Genomic DNA, 5975 nt, shown 5'->3' with positions numbered 1-5975 from the left:
GCTTGGATTTTTCCATTCCAACCAATAAAATTTTGATATGTGTTTTCCCTTCCACAAATATAATATTTCCATCTATCGAAATGATTTTCTATCCATGTCTCGGTCACCTGCCTGTTTCTACATTTCAGTATGACATGTCATCCCGCCATGGTGCTCTCCCTTTTGCCTTTAGTTTTGATGCATGTCCCAGCCACCTGCATGTTTCTTCATGTCTCTATGACTTTCCATCTCACCATACTCCTCTACCTTCAGAATTTAGTTTCGATTCCCTCATCTCTGGTACATTGTACCCTTCTCCTTCCCGCTGGTCAGTTGAGCCCATCAACCATACCTCCCACATTGAATTGCATTATCTGCCATGACGTTAGATATTTTGAAGAGGCATGTACCCTTTTCCTTGTTGTTCGGTAGATCCACATCCTCCAAATGTGTTCTCTACCTTCCACCTTCAGTTTTCACACCCTCCTCTCTAGCACACTATACCCTTCTCATTCCCGATAGTTAAGCGAGCCCATCTGCATCCCCTTCCACCATACCTACATCGCATTGAATTGAATTGAGATATGGATATTCACTAGCAGTCCTTTGCCCATACTATGTCACTTCATTCAACTGCCAATATATTGTCAGGGGTTTCTTCTGACCTTGTGTTGTTTGAACAGGTTAATTTTACAGTATCAAAGTTCAAATTTCAGAACATTGGACTTGAGCGACACCACACCATCCATACTGAAGGACTTTGACAAATTTCTTTACGAAAAGAAAAGGTAAATTTTGTGTGCTAAATCAAAGTTCTTCATAATCCAATTCACTTATATCCTGCTCCAACTGAGTGGTTACATTGTAGAAATTTTCTGCCGAATTTCTTTCTTTCTAGAGCCATGAAGTCTGTAATATAGAACCTTAAACGGTGAACACATCTTGAATCCCAAGCCATGGTGAAATTGCAGTTACTCAATAACCATGTGGTTATTCTCATCCTAGAGCATCACTACCTCAAAATAAGATTGCATACAGATTCTCCCTTGGAAATGTTGATACCTTTACTTGGCATAAGGAAACTAGTCATGATATGGTTCTGTGTAGGTCAGGTTTCCTGATCTGAAATAGGTGTTTCATATACCATACCAAGATTATACTTTGAATAATTAGCCATGGTTTTTTATTCCTAGATAGGTTTTTAGAGTTCAAGAGTTCCTTCTAGTCACTTGCTCTCGACAAATTTTTATCATTTGTCTTGTATCTATCATTAAGATGAAAAAATTTAACGATTTGAACATTATACAAAGTTACTATCTTGTATATTATCCGTGGGATCTTAGAATCATTTCAATTATATCATCTGTCACAATTTTTTAAAAATAGGGTTGTTTTTTTAATGCAGAAGAGAATAAACATCATGGCATGATACTTTGAGCTTTAACACCCAAAGTCGTTGTTTGCTATAATCTTTTTCCCTGGGCTCAGTCTGTATCATTTCAATTTGGAATATATACCTTTTTTTTTGAATTATAATGGGTCACACCAATTTTTGCAAATGGTTTGGAATTCGTTTCTGTATCTCATGATTCTTTACCATTAGTTAAAGAGGGAAACAACACTCTTTAGTAAAGAATAAAGAAACATTTTGATTGACATACAAGGATTCATTCCTGGTTGGTATACACTTTATATTTCTTGTTATCTATCTTTCTATTATTAAAGTCAACATATTTGGTTGTCTTAGAACCTCATAAATTCATTTGATTTCTTTCAGAATTCACTTGTCAATGATTTACTGTTTCCAAGGTATTGGTGTATGCATATTTTTTATGGAGACAACATCTAATGTTACACTGCGTCGTATCTTTTGGTTAGTTGAAGTTCTTTGGGGGTTGACCATTATTTTGTATTATTGTAAATACTCTTTATCATTGAGATATTTTTAGATCAATCAGTTTCAGATGTTTTAGTTATATAGTGGGGAGATCGAGGTAATATGTAATTTTTGCCAATAGGTAATTGGTAACTAGAGAGAGAAGAAAGAATGAGAATGACCATGCTACTCATAATTAATCCTTGAGATATGTCATTACACATCATATTTTCACAAGATATTTCTTTCCAAAAAAACTATAGATGTAATGAATTCCACAAAAGCTCATTATTGCATGTGATTTAATGGCATCTCTTTTATTTGTGCTTTTGTAGAAAATTCATTTTGATGGTAGCCATGGTATATATTCTTGTAAACATGAAACTTTTGATTATGATGAGCACAAAGCATTGCATGTATGTGTTGTCTGATTTCTAAATCATGTGAATGTGAAAGTCTTTGGAAGTCCCTTTCCTCAATAGCTTTGGGATTATTGTAGAAAGTAAACACAATTCTTTTATAAAAAAAAATACTACTCGTATGATAAGTATGGCACATATGCCTTAATAAGGTATGTGTACTTTTTATATTGTCTAGATAATGTCTGACGTAGAGGTAAAGGATGCCTTCTTTTAAGGCATGGGATGTTATAATAATTGATTTTACTCTTCATGCAGAAGTATACCATGAGATTTTGATATGCATGGAGTTATATCATCTGTAAGCCTCTCCAATTCAATAAAATAAATCACTAAGCAATTTCATAGAATAATGATTGTGTATGGTAGGTCTAGGTAGAGAATTGACTATTACACATCCTCCAATCCACACTATATATGGGCATTGATCAAGTGCAATACGTTTGAACCCTGAGTTTGACTAACTCATATTAAACTATAAAGGTGAAGGTAATGATAACTAAAGTAAATGAATTTAAGAAATGCATTTAAATTAAAAAGGTTCAATGTTTTAGATACAATAAAGAGCTAATATTACTAAGAATTGCATGTCATATCATAATACATAGCCAAAATCTACCTTTTTTAAACAGAAAAAAATGTATGCTAATTGTGTTTGAGTAGGAGTCAAGTCAAATTCTAATATGAGGAAGTCAAAGGCTTTCAAATTACCTTGGATATAATGGTCTATTTATTATCTGCATCAATTACAACCTTTGCATATGAGATTAGTAGGAACTCCTATTTTTATAATATGCCATTTAGACCATTCACTCGCCTTCTTCCTCAACTCTTCATTATTTTCCACTTCATCACTTCTGAGAAAATATATCTTTCTATTGTTTCATTTTGTAATTTCCATTTTCTCATGGTTGAGGCTTGGCATCATTAAAACCAACATCGAAGGTGAATTTCCCAGTTCCTCATTACCATTTCTAGACATTTTCCTTTTAACAACCATTTCACCACTTCTCATAAAATGTATCTTTCTATTCTCTTATTGTGTAATGTCACTTGTATCATGGTGTTCCTTAGCTTAATTCAAAGCAAAATCCAAGATAAAATTCTGAGTTCCTCATTTACAGTTTCTAGACATTTTCCTTAAAATCATTGTTCTACCCTTTATTTCCTCGTCTGTAACTTCTCTTACAAACTTCCAGATATCATCATCCTCCAAGAGACTAACTTCTCGAACACAAAGAGTAGATTACCATGGTGGTTCCTCCATAATTTTTCTTCACCATTTAAAATAGGTAATCATCAATCTCTTCGTTATGAATCTTCTTATCCCTTTTGTAGTCCATAGTAGGTCATGCATCCTCTACTCAACCTCTTTAACATCTCCAAAAGTTGGCCCAAATTTTACACTACCTCAAAATTTTGATGTATCTTGATATGGTCGTGCATTGCAAGTTAAAGTTAGGTAGCAAAATATACATCTTCAATTACCATCAAAGTTGGCATCATATTTTAGAATTTGGATTATTTTTTCATATATGTAACTAACATGAAAGTTTTGATGCATCATAACATAGGTTGATAAATGCAACTTATAAGCTAACTCATCGATCACTCTACTATTTAAAAAGGACGTCAAATCTTGGTGCTAACTTGAAGGTTATCACATTTTATTAGACAAGGAATCCTTTTGGTTCCCTACAATATACATTTTATCCCCGACTTAAAGGATTGTGATGATCTATGCTAGCCAACATACAAATTTTCATAAAGTTGAGGCCTCATGTTGTTCTTTCATTCCTCCAATTCTTATATTTCATATAGAATTTCCCGGTAACTTACGTTTTTTCTTTGAGAAGTTTTCAGTTTCAAAATTTAAAGGAATGATTGGGACATAACCATGCATGCGTGGAAAAGGAGTCTGTTTTACTCTTATCAGAGGTAAACTCCAAAAAATGGAAGTGTATGGTTGTACGGCTGTGTTGTACTAATCAATGTTGCAAACATCTTGACAACATCCCAATTTGATCTCGAAATCATGATTTTTTTGCCTAGCCGATGTTTGCTAATTTTTTCTCATATTTTGATGGTATCTTAATTTTGTTGATGTTTCTCGATTTTTACTGATTTTTTCCTAATTTGTATGATTTTTTGGTTTTTCAGACCCTTTCCAATTTAATTTCAAAGCTGATGTTCACAACACTGGTCCTAAGATCTCATCATGTCCTCAATGGTATTCTTGTACTTCTCAATTTTCTCATCGAGATCAAGGATATTATTGTTTAAGTTCAATTGTTTACCCAAAGCCTAGGATGAATATTTCAACATATTTATTGTGAACTTGGTCTCTATCGCTTCCAGTATATCTATGAACTCCAAAATACACAATTATCTAGTAGCCTTAATATGTGCAATATATTTATCATTATGCATCACATGTGAAATAATGCATATTGTGAATTTTGTGAGCATTATTGATACCCAAAAAAACTTGTTCACATTGTCGTTGAGTCATTGGGAGAGAAGACAAGATCCAGATAATCCTCTCATTTCTCAATTGAAATTAACAGTGACATGAGCGATTCTACTGGTTGATTTCCCTTTTCCTTTTTTAATTGCAAGTTCAATATTACTAATGGTCTTTTGCATGCTCTTCCAGTAGTAATTTTTGTCCCTTCTAGTATAACACCAAAAATACTATCATTTCATTCATATATGGTGTTTTACCTTAGATCAAATACATCTCAAGTTATCAAGGATCTTTCCTTTATGCCTATTTTATTTTCATACTAAAGGGGACTTGTCAAACTTTGTGACATTGTTAATTTGTGGTCTTGGAAAGGTATTTAGTATAATTCGTTTCTTTACAACACTGTAAATGAGCTTGAGTTGGAATTATTTGAACATCATTCTCCATTAATATTTTCCTGGATTGTAATTTTTTTTATAGAAAGGGTAAAAAAGTATTGTGGTTTAATCCCCTATAAATCATTATCCTAAATTTTAATAGCATGGATAATAGATTAGAACTCTAAGTAGCATATGGGTATCTTCTCTCAACATTTCTCCTCTTCTGCCTTACTATAGCTTTGCCATATTGAGTGATTATTGCATTGACAACTACTTGATATGCATCGATGTAGATGGTAAACTGTTTTTCTGGGCTCAACAAGTGAAAGTGAAGACTATTATGAACAACTAAATGATAGTAGAAATTTTTAAATAATAGGTCCAAAGTACCTTGCCCGTGTCTATATTAAAACCCTTAAAAAAAGAGTTAAGTCAGGGTTATGAGAACCTACCAGACAAGGGAGTCAAAACTATTGTTGTATTTATTTCCAATTATAGAAGCATATTACATACTATTCCCACATGCATTACATAGATAATATTTCTCATGGTATAAATATTGAACAAGTGAGTAAATGTTTTTCTTGGAGAATCGATGCCACATGGTTGACAGTTACGATAGTGGATGATGAGGTGTCCCTAAAACCAATAAATGATGTTTCCTATAATTCCCTTTTTCTTTGGAAAATGTCTTGGGGGTTATACGTAAGGTCACCTCACATATAAAAACAAGTGAATATATCTATTCGAGTTGTTGAGAAAAGTGAGGGATCCGTGAGATTTCCTGTACAAATAATCAAAAACACACCTCAATCTCATCATAGGATAAACACCCCTAATATTTCTTGCACAAA

Source organism: Pinus tabuliformis, chromosome 5_1 (genome assembly GCF_031772625.1).
Source record: "Pinus tabuliformis cultivar Carrire ecotype Pingquan chromosome 5_1, CPIR1, whole genome shotgun sequence".
Classification (NCBI taxonomy): domain Eukaryota; kingdom Viridiplantae; phylum Streptophyta; class Pinopsida; order Pinales; family Pinaceae; genus Pinus; species Pinus tabuliformis.
The sequence above is the reverse complement of the archived record's forward strand: the minus strand, read 5'-3'. Positions refer to the sequence as shown.